Below are 12,395 nucleotides of genomic sequence, written 5' to 3'. Positions count from 1 at the left end.
TATTAAATATATTTTCTTGTTTAGAATATCGTTGTCTGTATATTCAGTGTGTTTCTGGTCATCTTAATATTTGTAAGAAGCCCAAACTGGATTTTGTCTTCTAATAATTTCATACGTACGAAAAAAAAATATTTTAGGAAATAAAATTAAATTTAACCTAGTACAAATAGTAGAATGATCAGAAACATATTTAATATACAGCCACTAATATTTTATGCAGAAAGATATATTTGATATGTAATTACAATCGTTAAAAAGTCTCTGTTAGTCGATAACATCGTAAAAATTGCAGCAAACTCAGGAATGTCCCTTTAATAACATTATTGTTCTAAAAGAGACATTACTGTACTCAGAACACAAAAACCACTGTGTGCCCAAATTAGTGAGATTTAAAAAACTGTGGTGAAATAATAAACGTATTCTGGAGAATCTAGCTTCAAATTTGGAAAACAAAAGTATATGTTTCAAAATCTAAATCGAATACCTTTCACTTTGACTTTGACTTGTTTTAACATGCTCATATATCACTAAAGTTTCGAGCATGTCTGTCCCGGGTCCCACCCCTGGATAGCCAGGGGTATGGTCCGGAACGGAAAATTTAAAGGGACAATTTAGATTATTATTACAAAAAGGAATACCTTTCACAAAAATCTGGAACATGCAGGAAGCATAATTTTTATGATCATCTACAGCATATGCCTTGATGTTAATGACACGTCCAGTGTCATTCAAACCCACATTCAGTGACGGGGGGCTAAAAGTCACATTAACAGATCCAGTGGCTTGAGACAGGATGACATCTCGATTAGGAAGGAAGGTGTAAGAATATCTCGTCTCATCTACGTAGACAATCCTTGAGGAATTACATCTCAACACAGGTTTTTGCTCCCCTGAGAATGAAAATATTTTTAATAATGAAGTTAAATCAAAATTAATCATTTAATACTATCATGATTGTAGCATATTTTTGTTATTGTACTGACTGAATGAACAAAAACAGTTTAAAATGACCTATTCAATGTGTTTAGTAAAACTCATGTCTTCATTACAAAGTGAATTACAATTCTGAATATCATTGGTGCTTTTTTTTTTTATCCCACTGCCCCCTTTTCTTTCTATTCTTTGAATTCCATCTCATTTCTTCCCAATCTGGCAACTCCTGTCTTTCAACTTCTTTTTGTGTCCATCTCCACATCCCAGTCATTGTCTCTCTAACTGCAACAGGTGCTTGTCTCTTGTGGCTATCCGTGCCACACACCTGTCATTCCCCATCAGCTTTTAGCTGTGGGCTTAGTCTGACCACTTTGGAGAGTGTTCAGTAGTTACTTCTGGCATTGTTAAGAGGCACTTGTAACCACCTACTATGCTCCCCTACTACCGGCAGTCATTAGTTAGTGTCACGGGTCAGACCAGCTTTATTAGCAGCAGAGAACATGCTTACATCTAATAAATTTTCCCAGAAAGGCGTTCAATTTGGTTCCATTTGTAAGTACATGTTATTAGAATCACATGACATAATGTCATATGAAGGCAACAAAATATTTTAAAATCCATATTAAAAAGCACATTTAGGAAACTAACTTTAATGAATCAAGCACATAATATATGTTTTAAAAATCAGACTTCATAATTCCTTTAAAAAATGTCTTTTAATTGTGCCTTTTTTTCACAAACAAAATCTTTAAAAAAAACACCTCCTCAACCCCATTGTTACAAACTGGAATAACATTTTTTTTAAATAATACATTTAATGTAATTTAACAGGTTGCACTTACTACGCACTTGAATGTTGACCACACACATCGCCTCATTCCCAACAGCATCAGTGGCTGTGAAAAAAACCTGCATGTTTCCCACTATTGGAGTGGAGGAACTGAAGTACATGTAAGGTGGTGATACCACAAGCTTGCTGACCAGACCAGAATTATCCTCAGCCACTGGCAGGGGAATGGAGATATTTTCGTAACGACGCACAGTAAGTTTCTGTGGACAGGAGGTAAAAACAGGAGGGGTAACATCTGAAAAGAAGAATGAATGACAAGAATTCAGCAGATTCATAGACCTACAATGTATATAGGACTTAAGAGTTTGTGAGAAACTGATTTAAACAGGTTTAAAACAAATATAAACACAGGGGTGCAGAAAGTATTAAGAAATATACAATATTACAATCATTCTGCTATCATGTGATTTACTCAGTTCTGATTGGATGATTTCAGTTATAAACTGTAAGATAAAATGCAGACAATTATATTCTTACTGAAAAGAGATCATGACAAGTCTGAAGGAAAATGATTTATGTGTATTTTGAATTACAGTGAAACCCTGCAAAATGTGAGCCTTGACTGTAATTAGGAATTCCCTCAAAACGGGAGCCTCTGTAACTGGGAATAAATGGGAATTCCCTCAAAATGGGAGCGTCTGTCTAGCTAGCTACAAATGGGAATTCCCTCAAAATGGGAGCGTCTGTCTAGCTAGCTATAAATGGGAATTCCCTCAAAATGGGAGCTTCTGTCTAGTTAGCTATAAATGGGAATTCCCTCAAAATGGGAGCGTCTGTCTAGCTAGCTATAAATGGGAATTCCCTCAAAATGGGAGCCTCTGTCTAGTTAGCTATAAATGGGAATTCCCTCAAAATGGGAGTGTCTGTCTAGCTAGCTATAAACAGGAGTTCCCTCAAAATGGGAGCGTCTGTGAATGGAAATTCCCTCAATACTAGATGTTTATAATGGTCCTTTTTAAATATCAGTACATAAAGAGAACCTGTCAAAACCGGACCTTTACTTGGTCCCATGGGTGTACAGGATAGAGGAGTTTCACTGTGTATTAACTGTGTTCTTTCTACCTGTATTGTTTTTCCTCTTTATTTTAAATTTAGTATTAAAATTGTTTTGCTATGCTAAGCCATTTTGTACAATTCCATGTTGGAGAGACAAGGACTGGGTTGTAGAGGTGGACAGCAAAAGAAGTTGAAAGATAGGAGTTGCCAGATCTGGAAACAATGTGAAGGAAGTAAAAGGAGAGGAAGGAAACGGTTAGTGGGATAAATATATGTTTTAATTTATGACTGCTATATACATGTAAGAATTGTTTGTCAGGTTTGTTTGTAATTTATTGATGTATAATTTTATACTAAATCTGCGACTGTTATACATTGATAAATTCACAATTTTTATAATTACAAATAACACTTTTGTTTAGTTAAAACTACACAAAAATTTGTTTAACACAGGATAACATTAGTGAAGTTATCCAATCAGAATAGAATAAATCGTATAACAGTTGGAAGTTTGTAATTATATATCAATAAATTCACCATAAAAAACTTTTCTTTTTTTCAAAACCAAACAAAATGCTATTTTTAACCTTAAAGTAGAAAACATTACCTTATTTCTATCTATAAAAAACTCACCTATACAGCTTGGTACTGGTTTGTTCCATGCAAGGTCTAACCCTTGTTCACTCTATAACAAACTCTCACCTATACAGCTTGGTACTGGTTTGTTCCACGTGAGATCTAACCCTTGTTCTATCTATAACAAACTCTCACCTATACAGCTTGGTACTGGTTTGTTCCATGCGAGATCTAACCCTTGTTCACTCTATAACAAACTCTCACCTATACAGCTTGGTACTGGTTTGTTCCACGTGAGATCTAACCCTTGTTCTATCTATAACAAACTCTCACCTATACAGCTTGGTACTGGTTTGTTCCATGCGAGATCTAACCCTTGTTCACTCTATAACAAACTCTCACCTATACAGCTTGGTACTGGTTTGTTCCACGTGAGATCTAACCCTTGTTCTATCTATAACAAACTCTCACCTATACAGCTTGGTACTGGTTTGTTCCATGCGAGATCTAACCCTTGTTCACTCTATAACAAACTCTCACCTATACAGCTTGGTACTGGTTTGTTCCACGTGAGATCTAACCCTTGTTCTATCTATAACAAACTCTCACCTATACAGCTTGGTACTGGTTTGTTCCATGCGAGATCTAACCCTTGTTCACTCTATAACAAACTCTCAACTATACAGCTTGCTACTGGTTTGTTCCATGCAAGATCCAACCCTTGTTCTATCTATAACAAACTCACCTATACAGCTTGGTACTGGTTTGTTCCATGCAAGATCTAACCCTTGTTCTATCTGTAACAAACTCTCACCTATACAGCTTGGTACTGGTTTGTTCCATGCCAGATCTAACCCTTGTTCTATGTATAACAAACTCTCACCTATACAGCTTGGTACTGGTTTGTTCCACGCGAGATCTAACCCTTGTTCTATCTATAACAAACTCTCACCTATACAGCTTGGTACTGGTTTGTTCCACGCGAGATCTAACCCTTGTTCTATCTGTAACAAACTCTCACCTATACAGCTTGGTAATGGTTTGTTCCATGCGAGAGCTAACCCTTGTTCTATCTGTAACAAACTCTCACCTATACAACTTGGTATTGGTTTGTTCCACATGAGATCTAACCCTTGTTCTATCTGTAACAAACTCTCACCTATACAGCTTGGTACTGGTTTGTTCCACATGAGATCTAACCCTTGTTTTATCTGTAACAAACTCACCTATACAGCTTGGTACTGGTTTGTTCCATGCCAGATCTAACCCTTGTTCTATCTGTAACAAACTCACCTATACAGCTTGGTACTGGTTTGTTCCACGTGAGATTTAACCCTTGTTCTATCTATAACAAACTCTCACCTATACAGCTTAGTACTGGTTTGTTCCACACGAGATCTAACCCTTGTTCTATCTATAACAAACTCTCACCTATACAGCTTAGTACTGGTTTTTTCCACACGAGATCTAACCCTTGTTCTATTTGTAACAAACTCACCTATACAGCTTGGTACTGGTGTGTTCCATGCAAGATCTAACCCGTGTTCTATCTGTAACAAACTCTCACCTATACAGCTTGGTACTGGTTTGTTCCACGTGAGATCTAACCCTTGTTCTATCTATAACAAACTCACCTATACAGCTTGGTACTGGTTTGTTCCACGCAAGATTTAGCCCTTGTTCACTCTGTCCACACTGCAACTTGGTTGTGTCATCGAGAGCATAGCCTTGTCGCTGACACCGGAACTCAGCAGTTGCGTAAGGGGAGAAGACTGGAGGGGAACTCAGTTCTCCACCAGCTGGGACTCCAGGATGAGGGCAGCTCATTTCTAAAACAGAAAAAAGAATGTTAATAACACCCCAGCACATTTTCGATTCACCACTATTTTAGTGTTTAACAGATTCATATGGAGGAGAATGATAAGAGTCCTCTGAGAATTGAAAATGTGCATGGATTATGCAAAACCAGGTTTCATCGAAGACTATATGTCAAACTTATCAAAAAGTAGTACATTCAATAGCTGATGATTAACAAATTAAACTTATCAAAAAGTAGTACGTTCAATAGCTAATGATTAACAAATTAAACTTATCAAAAAGTAGTACATTCAATAGCTGATGATTAACAAATTAATGTGTTCTAGTCATTAAACAAAAGAAACTTTAACTTTTCATATACTATCCACGTTAAGGTCTGGAAGTCTTGATTTCATGGCCTTACAATAAGCATGAAAATTAATTAAAATGAATGAAACAAGAGAATGAACGAACGAACGAACGAACGAACGAACGAACGAACGAACGACCGAGCGATCGATCGATCGAGCGATCGTATGTATGTATGTATGTATGTATGTATGTATGTATGTATGTATGAATGAATGAATGAACAAATGAACAAATGAATGAACAAATGAATGAGTAATGACACCCCAGCACGAAAAATACATCGGCTATTGGGTGTCAAACTATGGTAAATGTAAAACTATGAAACAAGTGAGTGTGTTAATTGTACGAACCTGAACACCGTAGGGTGTCCATGCCCCAGTGCCCATCTGCCTCGCACGTCACCTGCAGGTTTCCTCTCGTACTCTGACCATGTTGGTTGTAGAACTGATCACAAGAAAAGTTAAATTTGGCTCCAAACAGAGTTGATGAAAGAACAGGTGTTCTTGTACCACGTGATTTGACCGGATAGCCACAATTAATCTCTGAATGGAAAATAGTATTTATTTTTATATTTGAGCACATTTTAAATTATGGCCATCCAAAACTATCTGCATTATATAGAAGAAAAAAAAAAGTATTGTAAAATTCCACTCCTGATGTAATTCTGTATCTTGTTCCGGAGGACTATAGTTTTTGCATCAAACATTAGAGGAATCTGGCAAATAAGAGGGAAAGGCCATTTGACTGCTGGAAATGTTTGGAGGGCGTTATGGCCAGAAGACAGAACAACAAGACATACTTAGCAAGTACTTTTAATATAACACAACAGCAACCATTAAAACTAAGTGTGGAAAGTTTCATGTTTTTTTAATAAAACAGCTTCAGGAATCACTTTCAAGTCTAATGACCATTTACTAAAATGGCTGCGAGACTGTTTAATTTTCAGGGCATTGCAACATATGACTTGGGCATTGTGGCAATTTGCCCCATAGCCGCTGTTAAATTCTGAGCCCTGTTTTTCTAAAAGTCCATTCTTTATTTCAATAGTACTAATAGTAAATTGTGAGAATGTTCACATCCTTTGCGCATCGCTCATGCAAATCTAACTCAGTGTAACCTATTGTTTATATGCGCATTGCATTTAGTACATCATTTACATGGACAGATTACGCAACAACGAATTGGGTTACCTGAATTTATTTTTGCAAAACCAATATATATATTTATTATTATATATATGTTAGATAAATTTTCAATTCTCAAAGATTTGAGGTTTCTGATAAAATACATTACGAGGTACTACAAGGACTTGGATGATCACAAACAGGCTAGATTTGTCAAAATTAATAATTTAAGCTAGAAATTGTAAGTAATGTGTAATTTAAACCTGTAATAACTAAAGATATTTCACACTACCTAATAACTACCTTGAAGTCTTTAAAACAATCATGTATTTTTAAAAGTTAATCTTTGATGACAATTTTAGATTCTAAAACATAAAAACGAAGTGATATTCTCTCTACCTTCGCAGTCGTAACTGTCTCCTTGGAGACGATAATCCCCGGTTCTCGGGTCGAACACGCAGGTGCGTGACTTGTAGAAGACACCCCTGCCTGGCAGGTTGCAAGTCATGTTGAGCACTCCACCAAATGGCACAGGTGAACTGGCGTGTAGAGTTGGCAGGGTCATCAGTCTAGGCATGGGATCAAGAGGGCAGGACACAGCTGAAATTATAGAAAGAGAAACAATAATTAAGGATAGGAAAGGAATGTTTGTTGAAAACCCCCCACAAAAACTCTGCCCATTATTAGATTACAGCTATTTTGGTGTCTAACATTATTATGACTTTTGATCAAGATAGTGAGAGAGAAAACCCACAACTACCACACTGGCTACTCTTACTGAATAGCCACAAGATATTTTTATATGCTCTTTCCAATAGACAAGCTAGCACATACCATGGGCTTTTGATGTCTAGGTTGTGGGGTACTGTCTGGGATGTTAAAAAAACAAAACAGGTCTATACCAAGAAAACAAAAAGTTTGGTTTCCTTTAACAACACTTCTAGAGCTCATTTATTTATTAACCATCGACTATTTGATGTTAAACATTTGATCATTCTGACATACAGTCTTAGTAGAAACCACATTTTTTCATTAGCAGCAAAGAATGTTTTATATGCACTTTCTCACAGACAGGACATGACCTGGTTTACATGGTAGATGTGATGGATGCCATAGATTGACTGAATTAATATTACCTTCACAAACAGGAAGATCAGCAGACCACTGACCACTAGCCAAACACTTCAGGACAATGTCCCGTGATGATGGACGGAAACCAATGTTACAGTAGAAGTTGATGACATCACCATAGAAGTAGCGTGTCTTGGGACTGGTGATGTAACCATTTACATCAGGTTTAGGCAATGGACAGGTACGTTCTGTGGGAAGAATAACAAAAAATTAGGACAAAATCCTAACAATTGTTTTAATTTTCTCATTGCCATTATAGGTTCAGACCAGTCCACATTTCACCAGTGACTAAGTCAAGGTTGAATAAGATACAAACACAAGATGCTTAAACATACTTGGATGAATGTAAAACAGAAGTTAGACAAATTGTTTTCTTTCTTTTTTCATCTTTGTTTTTGGAGAAAATCAAGTAACAATTCAGACTAAATAAAACATATCAATTCAGTGGAAAACCTAGAAAAACTGAACAGACAATATAAAATTTAGGCATTCAGAATAAATCCAGAAAACTTTGCTCTTTTGTTTTTGGAGAAGATCTAGAAACAATTTAGAACTATTAAAATGTCAGGTTACCTTTTTTGTTCTGCTATATACTTATACATATAAACCAAAATAATTTCCATTACATTCAATTTTTTTAAATATTATCCCATTGTTCCAGCTCTTGCAACACGACTGTGTTAATTTCTCAATGAATGTAATACATTATGTTGTCAGGGAACATCATACTGCTGATGTCATTTTATACTGGCATTTTGTCTTATATTAAGCATTATAATTTAACACCAAAAATAATTCAAAATAAGATATGAACTTTTAGTGTTATTATTAGCAAGACTGTTTTAAATTTAATTATAAGGATTGTCTGTTTTTCTTTTACATTCATCACTGTATGCACAAAAACTAAAATTTGCAAACTTATGTAACCTTTAACATAGCTGAAAAATGCTGTTCAAAACATTGCTTGGAAATCATGTTTAAAAGCTATCCAAAGATATATAGGGAATGACTGGTTACTGTCTTAAGATATTGGCTTTATCCTGAAAAGGTTAGAATGGCGAAAGCAGTGAGGTTCTGTCGAGCTGCATTCGCCATTCGACCTGAGCAGGATAAAGCCGATATCTTAAGACAGTAACCAGTTATTTCTTTTATCCTGCAATCCTACAGGAATATTCGGAAAATCATTATTTTTCATTATTTATTCAAGTTTTGTGTACGCAAATAGAGTATTGTCAACCTAGTAAGGCTTTTGCCGTATGACGTCATACAAGATGCGTTTCTAAGCCTAATTCATTAATAATATATAAAAACATTTGTATTGTTATCGCAAAACTAAATGTTATTTGTATTTACTGCACCTCAGCAAATGATTTAAAGAGTATTTTATTGAAAATCTTTTTTATGTTATGTCATATGACCTATATTTTTGGTCAGTGACTGAAAATATAGAGATTTATCTAATCATCATATCTTGCCAATGTATACAGTGACTGCTGGATAAATACAATTATCTCTTTCCCTTGAACCATATTGTTGCGCCCTCATAAGATATTGTTCATACAATAGTGTAATACATTACAAAAACCTTTTGACATGTCTTTACTGGAAGTTCTGTCCACTTACTGACACAAGTGTGGTTCACGAAGAAAGTGTCTCCAGGATGACTGCCCGTCTCGGACGGTGGTATGACGTATCCCAGCATACCGTTTCCGGAGTAAAGATCATACCCATCGTAACAGACACACTGATAGGAGCCACCAGTGTTATTACACACATGGCTGCAGTAAGCGTTATTCTCAGCACATTCATCAATATCTATAACAAGAAAATAAATCATTTTTATTTTGAACCCTTTTTTATGTATACAATATCAGCCAAGACAACATTGATACAATGGCTAGTACTTTGGGAGGAAAGGGTTAACAGAAGTTCTCATTCATCAACAAAGCCTACTGCACATGAGAGCTATCAGCTGAGCTAAATGTTACTTGATTTATTCATTTCAACTTAATTTCGTGCTTATATTCAAGTACGGTTCAAGCATGCTGTCCTGGGCACAGACCTCGGCTATCTGGTTTTGTCTGTCCAGGACAGTGAGTTAGTTGTGAGTGGTTAGTGAGAGAGTGTAGTGGCCTTTCACCTACCCACCGAGTCGTTAAAACTTGCTCAGATGGGTGGGAGCTGGTACAGAGCTGCGAACCCTGTACCTACCAGCCTTACATCTGATGACTTAACCACTGTACCACCAGGGCCAGTAAACGTTACTTGAGCAACTTCACCACATTATATGATGAGCTGAACTATGATGAACTCAGAGGTTGTGCCCACTACAGGCATGCTTGAACTGGTCTCAGATGGATCTCGGCAAATTCGCCAATTGCGAATTTTAGGAACAATTGGCGAATTTTATTTTAATTTTGCAAACGAATTTCATGTAATAATTGGTATTTTGTTGGAAAATAACTCTGGTTTAGCATTTTTTAAGATAATTTGTCGAAATGTTTTGCTCATCCAGAGCTAGCCATGTTTATATGCACTTGCTCACTGAGAGGGAGGATATATGGAGCACTGGTTGGGATAAAAAAGGAAATGTTTTTATTTAATGACGCACTCAACACATTTTATTTATGGTTATATGGCATCCGTCTTATGGTTGAGGACCACAGATATATTGAGAGAGGAAACCCGCTGTCGCCACTTCATGGGATACTCTTTTTGATTAGCAGCAAGGGATCTTTTATATGCACCATCCAAAAGACAGAATAGTACATACCACAGCCTTTGTTATACCAGTTGTGGAGCACTGGCTTGAACAAGAAATAGCCCAATGGGTTCACTGATGGGGATCGATCCTAGACCGACGGCGCATCAAGCGAATGCTTTACCACTAGGCCATGTCCCGCCCCCTGGTTGGGATAAGGAAAAACATAATTGCCACTGAAGTGTGTTGATCCTATAACCAGTCTCGGTGGAGCAGTGGTTCAGCCATCAGACTACAGGCTGGTAGGAACAGGGTTCGCATCCCGGTACCGGCTCCAACCCAGAGCAAGTTCTTAAAGGCTCAGTGGGTAGGTGTAAGGCCATTACACCCTCTTCTCTCTCACTAACCACTAACCAACTAACAACTAACCCACTGTCCTGGATAGACAGCCCAGATAGCTGAGGTGTGTGCACAGGACAGCGGGCTTGAACCCTAATTGGATATAAGCACGAAAATAAGTTAAAAGGAAAGCAAAGATAAGGAAAAACACAACTGCCACTGAAGGTGTTGGTCCTACAACCCACCATACCACAGAGTTACATCGCACACCTCTTTGGTCCTAAAAGGTCACCAAAACAATCTACCAACAACTCTAATGTGGTACAACATAACCTGAATTAAACAGCCACCTGTGTTTAAAAGTTAACTTTTTAATACTATGTTCAGTTGGCAGCTTAATCCAGGTTTGGGTGTCATGTATTTATTATTCATACAGGAATACAAATAAATGAAAAGTTTTTCTTAACAGAAAGGCTGCATACCCAGTCCTTGCTTACCAACACACTGGTTCTTGGCATTCTTCTGAAATCCTGCAGCACAGGAACACTCAAACGAACCAATGGAGTTGGTGCACATTTCATTGTCCGAACAGTTGGACAAGCCTTTAGAACACTCATCAATATCTGACATGTAAAAATTTACATTAAACTAAACAAAGTACACTAATCAAGAAACAAGTATAAATGTTAATTAAAACTAGCATTCTGAGAGTACTGCTAAAGCAATACATGTCCTCTACTGAACCCAACAATTTTTTGTATCTCCTAAATTTGAGGGACATACCTTTGTGAAGAGTGGGAAAATCACCATGAAAGATAAACTTGATCAGTAACAATACATGATAAAGATATATACAAAATTGTAGCTCATTATCTCAAGATCTTCTGAAAAAAGTCAGGAAAACAAATGTTCACATCTCCTCTAAGTTCAAGGGCAATAACTCCGTCAAAAATGGATAATTTGTTATAAAAGTTAAACTTGATCTGTAACACTACATTATAAAAGCTATACACAAAATTTGAGCTTAATATCTCAAGACCTGAAAAACAAAAAGTCTTAAAAACAAATGTTCACATCTCCTAAGTTCAAGGGCCATAATTCTGTCAAAAATGGGTAAATCACCATGAAAGTCAAACTTGATCTGTAACAATACATGACAGACTGACTGATGGACAGACAGAAGGACGGAGATGAAACCTACATGTATAGTCCCCTCCAGTTGGACCTGTAGGGGACAAATAGAACAAAGTACATTAATCTAGATAACAAGTAAAATTTAAAAAAAAGAAAAAAGAAGAGTAAACTAATATAGATAAGTAAAATATTAAATAAAAATAAAACAGAGTGATTTAATTTTCTTTATAACACTGTGGCAGATAAATTTGGTTGTTCATTTTATTACTGTCAACACACTATGGATGATTTATTTCCACTTTTCACAGACAGGGTACCAGCTGACAGCATTTGATATACTAGCCATGAAACTTAACAGATCCATTAAAGAAACATAAACATAGTGTTTATGAAGGGGCTGGGTTTACAAGATGTACTTTATTTAATTTTAAAACTCTTATAC

This window comes from Gigantopelta aegis, chromosome 8, assembly GCF_016097555.1.
Source record: "Gigantopelta aegis isolate Gae_Host chromosome 8, Gae_host_genome, whole genome shotgun sequence".
Lineage (NCBI taxonomy): Eukaryota > Metazoa > Mollusca > Gastropoda > Neomphalida > Peltospiridae > Gigantopelta > Gigantopelta aegis.
Note: the sequence above shows the minus strand (reverse complement) of the source record.